We start from the raw sequence: 21,302 nt of genomic DNA, 5'->3' as shown, positions 1-21,302 counted from the left end.
GCTGTGCGACCTCTTGAGTTTCTCCAGTATTTTGCTTTTGTTGCTCAGAGCTTCCAGCATCCGCAAAATCTCTTGTGTTTAAGGTTTTGAATTGTTGTAATTAGAAAGAATGGAAGAAACTACTTCTGCAGTAACCTCCCTCTGGTAAAAATGCAAATGATCAGAAGGTTTTATTGTACAAATTTCTACTTTAAGTAGTTTTGCTAAATCTAACATGCACACTTTCATGCATTTAGCTGGCTGGTATTAATAGCTATAATTCCTTTTCCATATGTTCCTCCTTATTTTCCTTCCTTTTATGACCTTCTTGAATACGTGGTTCCAACCAGATTTCTGTTGCCTTGTCTAACATTTCTTCAAGTGGCTTGCCGTTCTATTTTGTCTAAGAATATAAGGACAGATTTGACAGCTGTACATTAAGGAAGCACCCTGTGTTCACTTAATTAGTTAGTGTGAAGGGGATTACTGTGAATAGCTACTAGTTGCTACACATACCCAACTACCCCACCTTCTTAAATAAAGATATCCCATTTCTCTCTCTTGCTAAATTAATTTTCAGTCCAGTTAGCTAATTTGCGATTAATTTCTCAGGCTGTTATCTTTTTCATGTGCAGAACTGTATCAAATGCTTACTGAAATACCATTTGGATTTCTTCCACAGGATTATATTCCCTGTCCATGAAACCTGCTGATCACAAATTATTGGCTGAGTTTCCTTTACCACAACACTAACAGTGAATGTATTTTAGAAGAATTTCATCCACTGTAGATTGTTTCAGGATCTACATATTCGGAAGTCATGCACCTTTCACATCTCATTTGGGTAAGGATGCTCGTGTTTTCAGATAGCAATCATCTTATGTTATCATACACTGGTCTTTAGGAGTCAGTTGGATTAGTTCCAACAATTGGGACCCAGCCCAGTAAAACATAGTAAGAGAGGAAATTCCATTCTTTTAGTGGTACATATACTGCCCGAAAGCCATTCATGAACCAAATGCCCTCTTCAGTTATCAGTAACTCATTGACTTGTGATTCAGTTTGACATTGATTTTCTGACCAATCTCCCATCGCCTTCAGGCTGACCCCAAAGAACACTAGTTTATCCTGCTCTCCAAAATATTGGGATACTCTTCACTTGGTTCCTTAGTCAAACTTTCAACTTTCCTGCCTTACTTTGGTCCTGTACCTGTCCATTTATGTCAAGCATAATACAAAACAGATTGAATCCTGTGCTATAAGCCTTCCAAGGCCCAGGAGTATAGCAGCAAAAATCCAGATACACTACAGGAGTGCAGACTACCAAATACAATGATGTATTTTTGCCTTAAAGCATTATGATTGGTTGGTATTGCTTAATATAGAACATAGAACATAGAATAGTACAGCACAGTGCAGGCCCTTTGGCCCGCAATGTTGTGTCGACCCTCAAACCCTGCCTCCCATATAACTCCCCCCCCCCCACTTTAAGTTCCTCCATATACCTGCCTAGTAGTCTCTTAAACTTCACCAGTGCACCTGCCTCCACCACTGACTCAGGCAGTACATTCCACGCACCAACCACTCTCTGAGTAAAAAACCTTCCTCTAATATTCCCCCTTGAACTTCCCACCCCTTACCTTAAACCCGTGTCCTCTTGTATTGAGCAGTGGTGCCCTGGGGAAGATGCGCTGGCTATCCACTCTATTTATTCCTCTTATTATCTTGTACACCTCTATCATGTCTCCTCTCATCCTCCTTCTCTCCAAAGAGTAAAGCCCAAGCTCCCTTAATCTCTGATCATAATGCATACTCTTTAAACAGGGCAGCATCCTGGTAAATCTCCTCTGTACCCTTTCCAATGCTTCCACATCCTTCCTATAGTGAGGCGACCAGAACTGGACACAGTACTTACTCCAAGCTTGGCCTAACCAGAGTTTTACAGAGCTGAATCATTATATCGCGACTCTTAAACACTATCCCTCGACTTATGAAAGCTAACACCCTATAAGCTTTCTTAACTACCCTAACCACCTGTGAGGCAACTTTCAGGGATCTGTGAACATGTACCCCCAGATCCCTCTGCTCCTCCACACTGCCAAGTATCCTGCCATTTACTTTGTACTCTGCTTTGGAATTTGTCCTTCCAAAGTGTACCACCTCACACTTCTCCGGGTTGAACTCCATCTGCCACTTCTCAGCCCACTTCTGCATCCTATCAATGTCTCTCTGAAATCTTTGACAATCCTCTACACTATCCACAACACCACCAACCTTTCTGTCATCTGCAAACTTGCCAACCCATCCTTCTACCCCAACATCCAGGTCGTTAATAAAAATCACGAAAAGTAGAGGTCCCAGAACAGATCCTTGTGGGCACCACTAGTCACAATCCTCCAATCTGAATGTACTCCCTCCATCACGACCCTCTGCCTTCTGCAGGCAAGCCAATTCTGAAACCACCTGGCCAAACTTTCCTGGATCCCATGCCTTCTAACTTTCTGAATAAGCCTACCGTGTGGAACCTTGTCAAATGCCTTAGTAAAATCCATATAGATCACATCCACCGCACTACCCTCATCTGTATGCCTGTTCACCTCCTCAAAGAACTCTATCAGGCTTGTCAGTCACGATCTGCCCTTCACAAAGCCATGCTGACTGTCCCTGATCAGACCATGATTCTCTAAATGTCCGTAGATCCTATCTCTAAGAATCTTTTCCAACAGCTTTCCCACCACAGACATAAGGCTCACTGGTCTATAATTACCCAGACTATCCCTACTACCTTTTTTGAACAAGGGGACAACATTCGCCTTCCTCCAATCCTCCGGTACCATTCCCATGGACAACGAGGACATAAAGATCCTAGTCAGAGGCTCAGCAATCTCTTCCCTCGCCTCGTGGAGCAGCCTGGGGAATATTCCGTCAGGACCCGGGGACTTATCTGTCCTAATGTATTTTAACAACTCCAACACCTCCTCTCCCTTAATATCAACATGCTCCAGAACATCAACCTCACTCATATTGTCCTCACCATCATCAAGTTCCCTCTCATTGGTGAATACCGAAGAGAAGTATTCATTGAGGACCTCGCTCACTTCCACAGCCTCCAGGCACATCTTCCCACCTTTATCTCTAATCGGTCCTACCTTCACTCCTGTCATCCTTTTGTTCTTCACATAATTGAAGAATGCCTTGGGGTTTTCCTTTACCCTACTTGCCAAGGCCTTCTCATGCCCCCTTCTTGCTCTTCTCAGCCCCTTCTTAAGCTCCTTTCTTGCTTCCCTATATTCCTCAATAGACCCATCTGATCCTTGCTTCCTAAACCTCATGTATGCTGCTTTCTTCCACCTGACTAGATTTTCCACCTCACTTGTCACCCATGGTTCCTTCACCCTACCATTCTCTATCTTCCTCAGCGGGACAAATTTATCCCTAACATCCTGCAAGAGATCTCTAAACATCGACCACATGTCCATAGTACATTTCCCTGTAAAAACATCATCCTAATTCACACCCGCAAGTTCTAGCCTTATAGCCTCATAATTTGCCCTTCCCCAATTGAAACTTTTCCTGTCCTCTTTGATTCTATCCTTTTCCATGATAATTATAAAGGCCAGGGAACGGTAGTCACTGTCCCCCAGATGCTCACCTGCTGAGAGATCTGTGACCTGACCCGGTTCATTACCTAGTACTAGATCTAGTATGCCATTCCCCCTGGTCGGCCTGTCCACATACTGTGACAGGAATCTGTCCTGGACACACTTAACAAACTCTGCCCCATCTAAACCCTTGGAACTAATCAGGTGCCAATCAATATTAGGGAAGTTAAAGTCACCCATGATAACAACCCTGTTATTTTTGCACCTTTCCAAAATCTGCCTCCCAATCTGCTCCCCTGTATCTCTGCTGCTACCAGGGGCCCTATAGAATACCCCCAGTAGAGTAACTGCTCCCTTCCTGTTCCTGACTTCCACCCATACTGACTCAAAAGAGGATCCTGCTACATTACCCACCCTTTCTGTAGCTGTAATAGTATCCCTGACCAGTAATGCCACCCCTCCTCCCCTTTTTCCACCCTCTCTATCTGTTTTAAAGCACTGAAATCCAGGAATATTGAGAATCCATTCCTGCCCTGGTGCCAGCCAAGTCTCTGTAATGGCCACTACATCATAATTCCATGTATGCATCCAGGCTCTCAGTTCATCACCTTTGTTCCTGATGCTTCTTGCATTGAGGTACACACATTTCAGCCTCTCTACCTTACTGTCTTTACACCGTTTATTCTGCTTCTCTTTCCTCAAAGCCTCTCTGTATGTTAGATCTGGCTTTACTCCATGCACTTCTTTCACTGCTCTATCGCTTTGGGTCCCATCCCCCTTGCAAATTAGTTTAAACTCTCCCGAACCATGCTAGCAAACCCACCTGCAAGGATATTGCTCCCCCTCGAGTTCAGGTGCAACCCATCCAATCTGTACAGGTCCCACCTTCCCCAGAAGAGATCCCAATGATCCAAAAATCTAAATCCCTGCTCCCTGCACCAACTCCTCAGCCATGCATTCAACTGCCATCTCCTCCAATTCTTACCATTGCTGTCACGTAGCACTGGCAGCAATCCTGAGAACGCCACCCTTGAGGTCCTGTTCTTCAGCCTTCTACCTAGTTCCTGAAACTCACACTTCAGGACTTCATCCCTCTTCCTGCCTATGTTGTTGATACCAACATGTATCACGACTTCTGGTTGCTTTCCCTCTCATACCAGAATGTTGTACACCCGGTCAGAGGCAACAAACTATGCAGGTGTCCTTCTCACATCCACAAAATCTCCTGCCTGCTCCCCTGACTATAGAGTCTCCAATGACGACAGCTCTCCTCTTCTCCATCCCACCCTTCTGCACCACCGGGTCAGACCCAGTGCCGGAGGCCCAGCCACCGTGGCTCACACCTGGTCGGTCATCCCCGCCAACAGTATCCAGGACAGTAAACTTATTATTCAGGGGAATGGCTACAGGGGTGCTCTGCACTACCTGTCTGCTCACCTTCGCTTTTCCCCCTCTGACTGTCACCCAACGACCTGCTTCCGACAGCCTAGGTGTGACTACCTCCCTGTAGCTCTCATCTATGACTGCCTCATTCTCCCTTATGAGTCGAAGGTCATCCAGCTGCTGCTCCAGATTCCTTACACGGTCTTCCAGATCGCCCAGCCGTATGCCCTTCTGGCAGATGTGACTCCATGGGAGAGGGGCGTTCCCCCAAGACTGCCACATCTCACATGAGAGGCACATCACCGTCTCTGGAGACATTGTAAAGACTAACTGGGAGCAAGCTTGTCCTCCGCCTCTTCTCGTTGAAGCCTCTCGAGTCAAAGCCTCAAAGCTCCACTCCTTCACTGCCCCACTCACTCACTGGCCGCTTTCCATATCTGGTCTTATTTTGCAGATCATTCACTTTATTACCTATCATGACATGGAACACAGGCCTTCATTCAGCTCATATCCGAAGACATACTTATTGGTAGGTTAGTTGGTTATTGTAAATTGTCCTGTGATTAGGCTAAGATTAAATTGGAGGATTGCTGGATGGTGCAGCTTGAGGGCCAGAAGGACCTACGGTCTGCTGTATCTCAATAAATAAATAAATATTCGTTTGTTAAAGCACCACGGTCCAAATCAGAATCAGGTTTATTATCACTGACGTATGTTATGAATTTTTTTTGTTTTATGGCAGCAATACAGCACTATACATAAAACATACAATAAATTATAATGAAAATATATTAAAAATAAACAGCTAGTGCACAAAGAAAGCAAATTCAGGGGTTCATTGTTTGTTGGCAGAGGGGGAAGAGCTGTTCCCAAAACACTGGGTGTGTGCCTTCAGGTTCCTGCACCTCCTCACTGATGGTAGCAATGAGAAGGGGGCTTGTGGTTAGTGGAGGTTCCTTAATGATAGATGCGATCATTTTGAGGCATCGAGCTCATTGATTAACTCAGACTTGGGTAACATTTGACAAGAGAAGGACCTCCAGCCCTTTGTACCCGCCCAGCATTCAGTCAGATCTCTGTATCTCCACCATGATGCAAGACATGCGATTGGTGTCAGTGGGTGACTGATGATGATCGGCAAGGGCTGAGTGCGTCGAAGGCCCTGTTTCTGTGCTGCGTATCCTTGCATCTCCAGAAGTTGGGAGGGGATGGATAGGACAAAGGGAATTCCTGTTAGGCCAGGGTCGCTGGGATTCTTGTTAATGTTAGGAGGTGACAAAAAAAGATGAGATGTAGCAAATCGAAGGTCACAGGATGGTAAGTAAGAGCAAAATAATCTGATCCAATATCCAATTTCCTTGAACATAATGTTCCTCATTGGTCTATAGCTTTGAAATAGTAATTACCATTAAGAAATGAGGGTGAGGTAGGTGTACAATCCTGGTTGCCCCATTATATGACGAATATGGAGGCTTTGGAAAGAGGTTCACCAGGATGCTGTCTGCATTAGAGGTACTGTATGTGCTATAAGGAGAGACTGGACAAAGTTGAATTGTTTTCTCCAGAGCTCTGGAGGCTGAGAGGAGACCTGATAGAAGGTTATGACATGATGAGAGGCATGGATACAGTAGACGGCCAGAATCTTTATCCCAGGGTAGAAATGGCAGATATTGGAGGACGTGCCCTTAGGCTGAGAGGGGGAAGTTTAAAGGAGATGTGTAGAGGAAATTTTTTACACAGAGAGTGGCAGGTGAAGGAGATACAAAACTGACAATGAAGAGGCTGTGAAACAGGTAGGTGAATGTATGGGAAAGGAGATAAGGAACATGTGCATATAGAAAAGACTTAGTTAAATTTGGCACTCTGTTCAGCACAGACATTTTGGGATGAAGGACCTGTTCCCGTGTTTACTGTGGGCCTCCACGGAGAAGGTCAGAATCAAAAAACTGGGATATCTTTCACAGTTCCCCTCAAGATAGATATAAAACACATTGGTCCAATGCCTGTCCCTTTATGCCGAGCATATTTTATTATGGTTATGACACCATGTCCTTCCCGAATACATTGTTCTTTGAAATATGGCCCACTATAGTGGTGTCATCTGCAGTCTTGTCGACAGAGTTAGAGTAGAACCTGGCCACAGAATTGAGTTGTATAGGATCTACCAGTGGACTGAGGATGCAGCCTTAAGATGAGTTTCCTTGGAGCAGAGAGAGCTTAGAGGAGACTTGATAGCGGTGGTCAAACTCTTTGATAGGAAGCAAATGTTTCCCATGGTGCTGAGGGTGAGGGTCTGTAGAAGCCCTGCACGAGAGTGGTGAGCATTTCATTTAGGATGGGATTGTGTTGCCTGAACAGTGAGATTCAACAGGGTGTTCGAAATGCCTGGGAAATGTCATGGGGTTGATGGGCCCTTGACTTCACAATCAACCTCATTATGATTTTGCATCTTATTATCTACCTGCTGCCACCTTCCCTGTAGCTGTTACACTTCATTCTGCATTCTGTTGTTGTTTTACCGTGTACTACCTCAATGCGCTGTGTAGTGAATTAATCTGTGTGAGCAGCATTGAAGACACGTTTTTCACTGTACCTGGGGAACCTGTGGCAATAATATACCAATTCCAATCTCATCATGACTTTGGCAGAGATGTCAGTCCATTTATAACAAATAGAGTTAAATTAAGAAACAGAACACTATCAAGCATATTTTAATTTATCTGTTCTTTTGCAGCTAGCTGCTGGAATTATTTCCTGGCTGAATTTGATCTCCAGCCACACTGTCATACAGGAAGGACAGTTGGTAGTGATTGATTGTTTGAACAGGGTTGAGTTACACACGATGAGGAAAGTGCCTCGGTGGAAGAAGGGACGGAACAGGCTTGGCTGCAGCGAATGTGTAATTGTGCACCAGAGATTGGGAAGGATGAAGGGAAGAGCTTGCCTTTGTGGTTGGGCGATAAGTCAGAGTATCTGAGTGCTGATCATCAGGCGTGACGGACTGGCACCCGATGAAAGGCATTTGTCTTTATTAATCAAGCGGCCTGGTCTGCGATGGCTGCAGCTTGACCGTAATTGAATGCAAGTTGAACAACTGTAAGCTGTAGATGACAGGGAGCTAAAGCGATCCATTCATTATTTCTCAGGAACCATAAATTATGCTTGTCTTCTGTGGAGTTTGGTTCTGCTTTTACACTCTGACATATTTGAGAATGTAAGGACTTTTATCTTACCTTGAGGTGTTCTGTTAGAACAGACCCTGGAAAATTACGCTGATGGTTCTGTTTAGCAGCACGGTTCCCAGCTCAGTTTCAGAATTTCTCACAAATGTCTGTTTAAAAGTTCAGAGTTCAAAGCAAATTATGTACATAATCAAATTATGTATGTCACCATGCACTACCTTGAAATTCATTTTCTTGCCAGCATTCACAAGAGAACAGAGAAGTGGAATAGAATCGATGAGAAATTGCAAGGTTGTAAAACTTTAAATTAAGCTAATTAAAAACATTTAAAATTAAAATGACAAACAACCAATGTGCAAAAAGAAGACAAACTGTGCAGAAAAAGCATTAAAAGTAAATAAACAAATAATAAATAAATAACGCTGAGAACATGAGTTGTAAAGTCCTCGGAAGTGATTCCCTAGCCTAAGGAATCAGTTCAGTGTCGAGGTGAGTGAAGTTATCCACGCCGGTTCAAGAGCCTGATGGTTAACGGGTAATAATGGTTACTGAACCGATGGTATGGGACCTGAGGCTCCCCTATCTCCTTCTTGATGGAGGCAAGAGAAGAGAGCATGTCCTGGATGGCAGGTATCCTTGATGATAGATGCTTCTTTCCTGTGGGAGTGCTCTTTATAGATGTGCTCAATGGTGGGAAGGACTTTCCTGCGGCAAACTGAGCTGTATCCACCAGTTTCTGTAGACTTCCCATTCCTCGGCATTAGTGTTTCCATACCAGCTGTGATGCAACCTGTCAGGATACTCCCCGCTGTGAATCTATAGAAGTTTGACAGTCTTTTCCCCCTCATTATTAGTTCATTCTTCCTTAAACTTACAAGTCCTGACAGGAACATGTATTCATGTCGTTTGAGGTGGCGGTAGTGGTGGTGGGGGGGCTGGTTGTTGTGAGAAAAATATTTCATATTCTGAAGGCTGCTTCTGATTTGATAAAAATTTGACATTGCATCTTGCTCACAGTTAATTGGGAGGCATCTGTGTTATAAGACACTGTGCTGCTTCATATCGAACTGAAGAATGGTTAATATGACATTCCTATGTTGAAAATCTTTTCATGATCCCTGTAGTATGGTGCCAGCATTTCACATGTACAGTATTCTGCATGTTAATGTTATGAAATGTAGTATTAACATATGGACCTGGTTAGGCAAGAACAGCAGGTTATCTTTAACATCCCTCAGAGGTGTTAGGGAACAATATCGAAACCTTGTAGGTTTCAAATTTCGACCTTCTAGTAATTTCAAATTAGTAAATCTAATTTTTGCTCTAATGTATTTAATTAGCTGAATTTAAAGTTCCTGATGCTTTTGTGGGATTTGAACTCCTCCACGTCAGCAGCTCTGGCTGCTAATCCAGTGACTTCACCCTCATGTTACCACACTCCCCACTTTAATGACAAATAGTATCTCACTTTTAAGGACTCTACAACTCATGTTCCCCGTATTATTTATTTGTTTTTTAAAATTATTTGCACGATTTGACTTTGCACATTGGGTGTTGGTCAGTATTTGTTATGTACAGCTTTTCATAAATACTATTATATTTCTTTTGTGTTGGCGCGTGGCCAAGTGGTTAAGGCATTTGTCTAGTGATTTGAAGGTCGCCAGATCGAGCCTTGGCTGAGGGAGCGTGTGTGTCCTTGAGCAAGGCACTTAACCACACATTGCTCTGTGATGACACCGGAGCCAAGCTGTATGGGTCCTAATGCCCTTCCCTTGCACAACATCGGTGGCGTGGAGAGGGGAGACTTGCAGCATGGGCAGCTGCTGGTCTTCCATACAACCTTGCCCAGGCCTGCGCCCTGGAAACCTTCCAAGGCACAAATCCATGATCTCATGAGACTAACGGATGCCTATATATTATATTTCTTTGTTTTCCTGTAAATGCCTGCAAGAAAATGAATCTCAAGGTAGTAGATGGTGATACTTTGATTTTAAAAAATTGCTTTGAACTTTGAACCTTGAACTTAAAGGAAATGGGGATGTGTTGCATTGCCAATGTTAGACCACTCTCGCTGATGTTTAATCGCCAAAAGGCCTGATTAGTTGTCAGCATTAGGGAAATCCAGTTCTTCCACGTTCACAGTGCCTAACTTCATTTGTTCGGAGCTGTGTTGTGATTGCAGTAAGCAGCCTGCGATGCAGTAATGACCTACATCCCCTCACGCCTCCGTTTCCATGCAATCAGCATGATTTCATGTCTCAGTGGTACAGTAATTCTAAAATGAAATATACATGAAGCTGTCACAGTTCAAAGGAAGTTGGCTCCCGAGGAGCTCTCTCCACCCACCCTACACCCCACCCCCCCCATCCCAACCACAAAGCACCAAATTTGCATTCGCTGCTTCCTCTCTCTTCTTCTGCTATCTGCGCTCCCCCCCCCCCCCACCCCACCAACTCTGGGGAAATTGCTGAGGGGTTGTCCTTGCAAGTATTTCAGTATCTGGTACAAGGAAAGTCTTGATTCAGGTCAATTCTGCTTAATGGGTGAGACAGGGTGTTGAGTCAGTAAAATAACGTAAGAAAACAAACAAGTTGCCTCGAAGGTAACATTTCCTGCTTATTATGTCAGGATCTATGCATAGAATTCAGAGAGTTGCATATTATTGGCATTAATGACTATTCTTTAAATCAAAAATCATAATCTCACTACCTCATAGTCATAGTCATAGTCATACTTTATTGATCCTGGGGGAAATTGGTTTTCGTTACAGTTGTACCATAAATAATTAAATAGTAATAGAATGATAAATAGTTAAATAATAACATGTAAATTATGCCAGTAAATTATGAAATAAGTCCAGGACCAGCCTATTGGCTCAGGGTGTCTGACCCTCCAAGGGAGGAGTTGTAAAGTTTGATGGCCACAGGCAGGAATGACTTCCTATGACGCTCTGTGCTGCATCTCGGTGGAATGAGTCTCTGGCTGAATGTACTCCTGTGCCTACCCAGTACATTATGTAGTGGATGGGAGACATTGACCAAGATGGCATACAACTTAGACAGCATCCTCTTTTCAGTCACCACCGTCAGAGAGTCCAGTTCCATCTCCACAACATCACTGGCCTTACGAATGAGTTTGTTGATTCTGTTGGTGTCTGCTACCCTCAGCATGCTGCCCCAGCACACAACAGCAAACATGATCGCACTGGCCACCACAGACTCGTAGAACATCCTCAGTATTGTCCGGCAGATGTTAAAGGACCTCAGTCTCCTCAGGAAATAGAGACGGCTCTGACCCTTCTTGCAGACAGCCTCAGTGTTCCTTAACCAGTCCAGTTTATTGTCAATTCGTATCCCCAGGTATTTGTAATCCTCCACCATGTCCACACTGACCCCCTGGATGGAAACAGGGGTCACCGGTACCTCAGCTCTCCTCAGGTCTACCACCAGCTCCTTAGTCTTTTTCACATTAAGCTGCAGATAATTCTGCTCACACCATGTGACAAAGTTTCTTACCGTAGCCCTGTACTCGACCTCATCTCCCTTGCTGATGCATCCAACTATGGCAGAGTCATCCGAAAACTTCTGAAGATGACAAGACTCTGTGCAGTAGTTGAAGTCCGAGGTGTAAATGGTGAAGAAAAAGGGAGACAAGGCAGTCCCCTGTGGAGCCCCAGTGCTGCTGATCACTCTGTCGGACACACAGTGTTGCAAGCACACGTACTGTGGTCTGCCTGACACCAGAATTTCATGCTCCCGTTAACTGAGACTCAGGGAGGACGCAAACTGCCTTTCCACTCTTACTCATTCATTTTGCTCACCTTTCTCTGTTCCCCTCTCCACAATTGTATTTTCTGATTGCAGCGTTTGCTGTATTTTGCTTTTGAGAGGATGATTAGCCTGCCTCTCCTTCAAGCCTTGCACCAGGGATGGAGCCATTGGAAAAATCAGACTGTGAATCAGGTTTAACATCACTGACATATGTCGTGAAATGTGCTGTTCTGAGGCAGCATTAAGTAAAGCTTCTAAATCACAACAAGAAATATATTTTAAAAATTAAATTAAACCAGCAGTGCAAAATAGTGAGGTAGAGTTCACTGGGTTCATGGTCCATTAAGAAATCTGATGGCGGAGGGAAAGAAGCTTTTCCTAAAGCATTGAGTGGGTGCCTTCAGTACCTCCTCTCTGATGGTAGTAATGTAAGAGGACATGTCCTGAGGGGTGGCGCTCCTTAATGAGGGATGCCATCATTTTGAGGCCTCGCCTTTTCAAGATGTCCTCAATGCTGGGGAGACCTGTGATGGAGCTGACTGAGTCTGCAGCTTTTTCCAGTCCTGTGCAGTGGCCCCTCTCCGTACCCGACGGTGATGCAACCAGTTAGAATGCTCTGCACAAGACAGTTATAGAAGTCTGCTAGAGACTTCGGTGACATGCCAAATCTCCTCAAACTCTTAATGTAATATAGCCACTGATATGCCGAGGATAGTTCTTCAGAGATGTTGACCCCAAGGAACTGGGTCATCCAGACCCTGCTTAGTACTTGCCAGTCATGCATTTAGTCATGGTGTGATAGAGTCATACAGCACAGAAACAGGCTCTTCAGTCCCACTGCTCCATGCCAACCAAGCTTCTCATCTAAGCCGGTCTCATTTGCCCACGTTAGGCCCGTGATCCTCTAAACCTTCCTATCCATGTACATGCCCAAGTGCCTTTTCAACGTGGTTCATGTACTTGTCTCAACCTCTGGCAGTTTATTCTATGCACTGACCACTTCCTGGGTGAAAAAAATGCTCTTTAGGTTCCTATTAAATCTCAGCCCTTTCACCTTAAACCTATGCCTCCCATTCCCTGATTCACCAACCCTGAGAAGAAGACTGCGTGCATTCACCCTGTCTATGCTTCTTGCAGCACATACGCCTCTATAAGAGCAATCGTCTTTCTGTTGTGCTCCAGTGAGAAATGTCCCATCCTGCTGAGCCTCTCTCCATAGATCAGTCCCTCGAACCTCAGCAGCATCCTCACAAATCTCCTCTGAACTCTCTCTAGATTAATGGCATCTTCCTTGTAGGTGGGCAACTAAACCAGCCCACAATATTCCAAATGCCCTCACTATGTCATCTTCTTGTGGGTCAGGAGGCTTAGAGGGTCGGGCATATTAAAGCTTGTAAGGACTGGATACCTGACCTAAGCATGACAGGCATCAGCTCTATGTGTTGGGTTTGAAGACTTCATGAGTTAGGTTTCATGAAGTCTCCTCAGGACAGACCGTTTTTTTATTATCAAGTTTATTAAGGCTCAGTACTGTGGGATGTGGTACGGATAACTTTCCAATAGCAGCTGATTATTCTTGGTGTTGGTGAGGTCACACCTGGAGTACTATGCACAGCTTTGGTCTCCTTAGTTAAGAAAGAAAACGCGAGCATTGGAGATAGTCCAGAAGAAAGAGGGATGAGAGGGTTGTCTTATCAAATATAGCAAACAAGATAGATTTATATGCGGTTACAATTACAACATTGAGATGACTTTCGGACAGGGGTATGGACTGCAAAGGATCCAAGCGATATTGACCAAAGCAAACAAGTGGGACTAGTTCAAGAAGGCAACATGGTCACCATGGATCAGTAGGGCTGAATAGCCTGTTTCGGTGCTGGATGGCTCTACGACCTCGCTGAGTTCAGAAGAATATAAGATCCCAAGTGGGACTCTTGAGGGCAGATGTTGTGATGCTTCCACGGGTGAGAGTCTCAAAAGAATGACATATTTACAAGATAAGTGGATAGTTGTATAAGACTGAGAGATTTAAGAATTTCTTTATGTGGATGGTGTTGATTCTCTCCCAAAGGATCATGAGAGCTAGATCTCTGGAGGAGACAGGTAAGTTTTGGAAAGATCGAGGGATTGAGGGCTACTGGAATCTGACACAGAGGAACTGAGGTCTGGGGCAGACCTGTACGATTGTATGGAATGGCAGTACAAGCAGGCTTGAGGGGCCTGCTGACCTACTCTGTGTCCTATTTTCTAGTGTTGGGAGAATGCAGGAAGCATTCTCAAAGCATTGGGTCACTGAAGATCATATGTCAGTTAATGATAACCTATTTATCAGCTTCTTACAGCAACACCACCCTACACCCGTTGTTAACCCAGAGGGAGAGAGAGAGAGAGCAAACACACAATTGTTGAAGTATGGTTGAAAGCTGCTCAGAGCATGATGACCAAAAATGAGGCATTGATTTGTGAAACAAAAAATAGACAGTACCTGACATCCACAGATATAACAGGCTGGCATTGAGAAGGGTTTCTGAAACATGGATGTTCTTCAGTAGTTCCAGACAGACCTTAACTTCAGGCAAATGTGCGGCTTCGATAAAATGACTGTGAGTAATTTCAGGAGGGATTTGAGAGAGGTATTTAGTTATATACATCAGCAGAGCGTGGATGATAGGAAACAATGCTCATCCATTTTTCCTGAAACAAATGAACTATTCAGCCCAAGGCCATTTTTGTACTGGGATGGAATGTGAAGAGGCTCTGGATTTCAAACTGAGTCTGTGTGTCAAGATCAAGTTGGTTGTCTTTGGTTTTGAATTTGGATTAGAGTCACTGAGATGCACAGTATGGGAACGGGCCCTTTGGCCCATCTCGTCCGTGACTATAATGCCAATCCATGTTGATCCCATTTGCCTGCATCAGGCCCATATTCCTCTACTCCTTTCCCACTCAAATGCCCTTGAAAAATTGTAATTCTGTCCTCTTGTAGCTTGTTCCAGGTAACTATCATCCTCTGTTGTTACAACACACGCCTGATTGCGCCAGCCGCCGGGGTTTAGATGCTTTAACTCTCTGGAATATGAATAGATGGCATGGCTCCTTTAAAGAATCAGGCTGGCCCCCACTAATTGGCAATCATGTTTTGGCGCCAGAATTGTAGTATTTAAAGCACACCTGAACTGAGGTTTGGTGCTCAGTCGTCAGCTCAATGTTGGATTCTCGCCTAATGTCCAGTTTAGAATTCTGTCTTTGTTTCCGTCTCATATCCTGTCTCGATTCTAATCTCGCATACTCTGGCATTTGGGTCCTAATCATCCTCGCCCAGGTCTCTTGTCATGGTACGGTGGAGGGGACCCAACAGGGGATCAGAGCCTCTCGTCAGCCGTGACCAGCCGCAGCGAGAAAATGTCCAGACAGAGCCTGGAGGTACGTCACCTCCAGGCGCCAACTATCGCATGGAGGAAGGCAGAGTCACTCAGGTGAGGTTGTCGGTTGCATAGTGGGGTCTGTCCATCTGCCGACCCCAGAGAGATTCGGTGGGGACCTGGGCTCTTGCCGTGGTTTTCTCACTCAGATTTCCCTGGTGTTTGAACTCCAGCCGTTCCAGTTTCTCACAGAGCACGGAAAGGTGGCCTTCATGATCTCTGTCCTGACTGGGAGAGCCTTGGTCTGAGCCACTGCCCATTGGGAGTGGAGGCTGGGGATTTGCTCGGATTTGGAGGAATTCATGGATGCCATGAAGAGGGTGTTCCGTCATCCGGCTGGAGCAAATAGAGCCTCGGACTGTTTAGTGAATGTGCACCAGGGTAGTCAGTCAGCAGCTGACTACACTATTGAATTTCGGTCTTTGGCCGAGGAGTGTGGCTGAAATGGGAATGTCTTGGTCACTTTGTAAGGCCATGCACTCCAAAGCAAACTAAAGAATGCCCTTGCCTTGGGATAGCCGGTAGAGAACTTAGAGGCTGTAATCAGCTCGTCCATCCAAGTCGATGATCGCCCGGCGGAGCGAGAGTGGGATTACCTCAAGAGAGCTAGCCCAAGCCTGGCCTCCACTCATTGCAGTTCCACTTCCTGACCTTGGACAATGACCAGCCCATCTCCTGCTCAGGATCCTATCAAGCCCATGCAAACAGGCTGCATGAGACTATCCACTGATGAGGGGTCCCAGTGTCGGAGTCGGAGTCGAGGTTGCTGCTAATACTGCGGGGAAGCAGGTCACCTTTGGGTCAAATGTCCGAAGCTAAAACCAACACTGCTAAGATTGTCCAGTGTCGGGAGGACTGTGATGGTAGCAGACGCTATTTCTAATCCTACCGATTCTGGTGTCACGCTGAAGGCGGAGATCTCCTAGGGCAGAGGTCCCCAACCTCTTTTGCACTGCGGACCGGTTTAATATTGACAATATTATTGACCGGGGGGGGGGGGTGGGGGGGGAAAAGTAGCAGTCAAATCCCGGGACACTTTACCCCAGGAAAGACTACCATGACCATGAAGCCTCACGCGGGCACCTGTTTGCGCATGCACGTACGTGCCGATTTTTTTCCACAAATCGGCTTTGCCTTCATCTTCCCGACTATACTGTACAGGCATTATTTCTACTTTATATAGGCTGTGTATTTATCATATCATTCCCGCTTTCACTATATGTGAGTGTTGCTTTCGGTTTTATGTGTTATTTGGTATGATTTGGTAGGTTATTTTTTGGGTCTGGGAACGCTTAAAAATTTTTCCCATATAAATTAATGGTAATTGCTTCTTCGCTTCACGCCATTTCGGCACGAAAGGTTTCATAGGAACCTTAGTGGGGGAAATATGGGACAAGGGCGGTCCCGTATAGGACAAACCAATTTAGCCCGATATACGGGATGTCCTGGCAAATACGGGACAGTTGGCAACTCTATGTTCAAATTCAACAGTGCGTGACAGGGAATGAGGAAAGATGCAGCTGACTCGTATCGTTTCCTCGCGGCCCAGTAGCACTTGCTCTGTGGCCCGGTGGTTGGGGACCGCTGCCCCAGGGTAAGTACCAACGAGAGGTGAATGCCTGTGTGGACTCTGGGGCAGCCAGTAATTTCCTGGACTTAGAGACCACTCACTGGCTCAACGTACCTCTGCAGGAGTTGCGCTGTCCCATGCCCATAACAGCTCTGGACGGCTGTCCTCCTGGTTCCGAGCAGATCCTGCAGCAGACATCAGATTTGCGGATTGAGGACAGAGGATCATGCAAAGGACATTTGTTCCTATATCATCAATTCTCCTCACATGCCCCTGATTCTTGAACACCCTTGGCTGTCCCAGCATAACCCTTCCATGAACTGGAAGGAATGGAAGATCATTGCATGGTTCTGTCATTGCAAGAGGGTAGGTTTTCGGCTTGGTGTTCTGACCTTCAGACTCTCTGGATTCCCAGGCTGATGAGGAGGCAGACTTGTTCGGGGCAACCTGGAGCCTTGGGGAGACCCAATCCTGCACCCAAGGGAAGACAAGCCAGTTCCAGCCAACAGGGCTGTGCGAGTCCCGGCCCTGTCTAGTCGAGGATGTGCTGGAACTAAAGAGAGGGGGTTTCTAGTTCAGGAACAAGCCAAGGAGGTGCCCAAGCAATCTAGAGTTCTAGTAGCCAGGCCTAAGGGATCCAGTCACCAGGTCCCATCTGAGGAGAAGGCTCCTAAACGTAGACACTTTGAGCCTAGTCCCAGAGCACAATGACCATTTTTAGCACCTCATTGCCGTTGTCTGAGAATACAGACGAGGATTTGGATTCTGATTTGGTCCCTGTTTCAACTAAAGACTCTAGTGAACCTATGGAGGAGACTGTAGGGTCTGCTGAATCACCCCACTACCCAAGGAACCTCAGGAGTCATCCTCGAAGGGAGGTTTGGGGGTAGTTACAACACCCAAGCTGGTTGAAATCTCTTCCATCTACATGGATTTAGAAGAGGTCTTCAGCAAGGGAAAGGTTTCAGCTCCTCCAGCACACCGTCCCTATGACCGAGCTGTAGATCTACTGCCTGGTACTCATCTTCTGTGGGGCCAATTATGCACACTCTCAGGCCTGGAAAGAACTGCTATAGAGGCTCTTGCCATGAAATTCATTCAGCCCTCCACCTCACCAGCCTGTGCAGGTTTCTTCTTCATACAGAAGAAGGATGGGAGCCTATGACCATGCATTGACTATAGAGGGCTGAATCACATAATGGGCAAAAATCGTTACCCCCCCCTTCCACTCGTGAACACTTCCTTGAAGACTTTCTCCAGGGGCAAGAGTATTCTGAAAGCTAGACTTGCGGAGGGCTACAATCTGGCCTGAATAAAGGAGGGCAACAAGCAGAAGACTGCATTCAACACACCGAAAGGGCAGTATGAGTACCTGGACATACCCTTAGGCCTTGTGAATGAGGCAGGAGCTTTCCAGGCATTTATAGATGCGCTGAGATGCTCTCCTTAATTACACAATAATCCATATGGATGATATATTGATCTTCTTGAAATCCAGTGAAGAGCATGTTGCTCACATCAGAGATATCCTAAAGAGGCTTCTAGTTAATGGACTTTATATCAAGCTGGAGAAATCTGAATTTCATATAAACACCGTTTCATTTTTGGGCTTTATCCTCTCTAATGGCAATCTCAAGATGAATCCTACTAAGATAGAGATTGGTCACGATCAAGTCCAACAATTCCTGGGATTTGACAACTTTTACAGAAAGTTCATCAGGAACCTCAGCTCAGTAGCAGCTACGCTATCCACAGTAACTAAGAAATTGATGGGCCTTTTTGTTTGGACTACCAAAATGGGGTTCATGACAGCTCCCATTTTGATTTCACCTAACCCAGACCTTCCCTTCACTGTGGAAGTGGATGCCTCAGACATCAGAGTGGGTGCAGTGTTGTCTCAATGGTCACCTTCGGACAGTGGATTGCACCCGTGTACATTTTTCCAGGTCGCTATCTCCAGCAGAGGTGAGCTGAGACATCAGAAACCCAGTTGCTTTTGATCAAGTTGGCTTTGGAGGAATGGCAGCACCACTTGAAGAGGCCAAGAACCATGTTATTGCATGGACAGGCCACAAGAACCTGGCTTATATTCAGGAGACCAAAAGACTGAATCCCAGGCAGGTCAGGTAGTCTTTTTCCTTTTAACAGCTTCAATTTCGTCCTGACCTATCCAGAGATTAAGGGAGCTAGGGCTTTACTCTTTGGAGAGAAGGAGGATGAGAGGAGACATGATAGAGGTGTACAAGATAATAAGAGGAATAGATAGAGTGGATAGCCAGTGCCTCTTCCCCAGGGCACCACTGCTCAATACAAGAGGACATGGCTTTAAGGTAAGGGGTGGGAAGTTCAAGGGGGATATTAGAAGAAGTTTTTTTACTCAGAGAGTGGTTGGTGCGTGGAATGCACTGCCTGAATCAGTGGTGGAGGCAGATACACTAGTGAAGTTTAAGAGACTACTAGACAGGTATATGGAGGAATCTAAGGTGGGGGCTTATATGGGAGGCAGGGTTTGAGGGTCGGTACAACATTGTGGGCCGAAGGGCCTGTACTGTGCTGTACTATTGTATGTTCTATGTATCGACCAAGGTCAAAGAATCAGAAACCGAATGCCTTCTCTTGTAAGTTCGATGAACTAGAAAGAGAGGAGAAGCCTACCAGCATTTTGCCACCAGCTAAGATGATAGCGCCAATTTGTTGGGGAATTGACACACTTGTTTGTGAGGCCCAGGCGCAAGGGGAAGTTCCCAAGAGCAGTCGACCAGGTCATTCGTTCGTCTCAAGTCTCAGGTACTTCAACGGGGACATGCATCAAGAATGGCTGCACATCCAGGGATTGCCAGGACCTTCGAGTTCATTAAGAGAAGATACAGGTGGCCTGGAATGGTGAGGGAGGTCCGACAACATGTGCAATCATATGTGATGTGTGCGCCTGGAATAAGGAGCCCCGTTTCAACCCCAAGGGCTGCTTTACCCTCTACTTGTTCTAGACAGACCATGGGTTAACATCTCCATGGACTTTGTCACAGTTCTTCTGCCTTCCAAGGGGAAGACCATCATTATAGTAATCGTAGATCATTTTTTGAAGGCCTGCAAATTTATTGCCTTGGAAAAACCACCATATGCAGTGGAGATTGTTGGAATTATCCTGTACCAGGTCTTCAGGATTCACGAATTTCTGATGGACATTGTGTCTGTTTGCTGTCCTCAATTTATTTCACATTTTTGGAGGGTGTTCTTTACGCTGATTGGGGCTACAGCGAGTCTGTCCTCTAGTTTCAACCGCAGTCTAATGACTGCCAGATGGAGCGGGTGAACCAGGGTATGGAAAATGCCCGGCCTCAGAAAAACCAGATGAGTCATGCGACCATTTGATGTGGACAAAGTTCGCCCACAACACTTTACAGAATTCTGTGCATGGGATGTCCATGTTCAAATGCCAGTTTGGGTATCTCCACCACTCTTCCCTGAGGAGCAGGCCGAGGTTGGTGTTCCTGCCGCTGAAGATCTCGTCCGAAGCTGCAAGGAAAAGTGAACTAGGGCAAGGCCTCTGCCTGGAAGGCATAAATAAAGGACAACTACAGGAGAAGGCAGGGACCAGCTTTGCAGCCTGGGTAACAGGTCTGGGTATTAGCCTCTCTGGGTGAAGTCTAGGAAGTTGATACCCAAGTTCATTGAACCCTTCAAGGTTCTTGTAATGTTGAGTCAGGTTTATGGGTCTGGCAAGTGATTCAGGAAGCACTCTCTGCGAATAGGTATATTAATCATTTATTTACAAACAGTAAAAATTCGACCAAACATTCATGTTCACAAGTTACAGACACCACAAAGCTGAATACTCAAAAAACATGCCTACATTCAATAAATATACTTAGTTAAAAGTGCACACAGAGCATACCTTCCCAATCATCATGTGCATCCTTGGCTTAAGTAAAGGAAGAGAGCAAGCCCCTTCCAGTGCTATTTCATCTACCCAGGATATCTGAAACTGGACACCACGCATCTATCCAATGGGAAACAGCAGCTGCAGCATCTGAACTAACCAGTCACAATGGAAGCGACTTTCGACAATCTGAATAAGGCACAGGACGGTTCTCAAGAAAGTAAACCTGGGTGCTTGCAAAGATCCTCAAGATCCCACGTTCCACATTTCCAAATTAAAACCTGCAAACACCAGTCCTTCAGCCCCACCATCATTGGTCCTGCCGCCACCCAGGCTTGTCGATGGGGAACGGGTCTTCACCATGAAAAGAACTCTGGGTTGATGAACTGTTCGAGGTGTTTGGTAACGGTGCTGGGTTCCTGAAATGGACGCCTTGGATTGGCTCTTACCATCTTCGTCTCTCCGAGCAGTTGGGCCATCAGGAGCCAGCCGTAGGGGAGGGTGCCCTGTTACA

The 21,302-nt window shown here is 45.6% G+C and overlaps 1 long non-coding RNA gene across 1 annotated transcript in view; it reads left to right on the top strand.

The window, feature by feature from the left end:
* The first annotated feature begins 733 nt into the window (after positions 1-733).
* Positions 734-21,302, top strand: part of LOC134357171 (uncharacterized) — a 68,547-nt gene continuing 47,978 nt past the window's right edge. The window contains exons 1-2 of the long non-coding RNA XR_010020529.1: positions 734-823; positions 5,419-5,497. This is a non-coding gene — a long non-coding RNA (uncharacterized LOC134357171). The remainder of the gene's footprint in view (positions 824-5,418; positions 5,498-21,302) is intronic.

Source organism: Mobula hypostoma, chromosome 15, assembly GCF_963921235.1.
Source record: "Mobula hypostoma chromosome 15, sMobHyp1.1, whole genome shotgun sequence".
Lineage (NCBI taxonomy): Eukaryota > Metazoa > Chordata > Chondrichthyes > Myliobatiformes > Myliobatidae > Mobula > Mobula hypostoma.
This window is presented reverse-complemented; position numbering and strand designations above follow the sequence as displayed.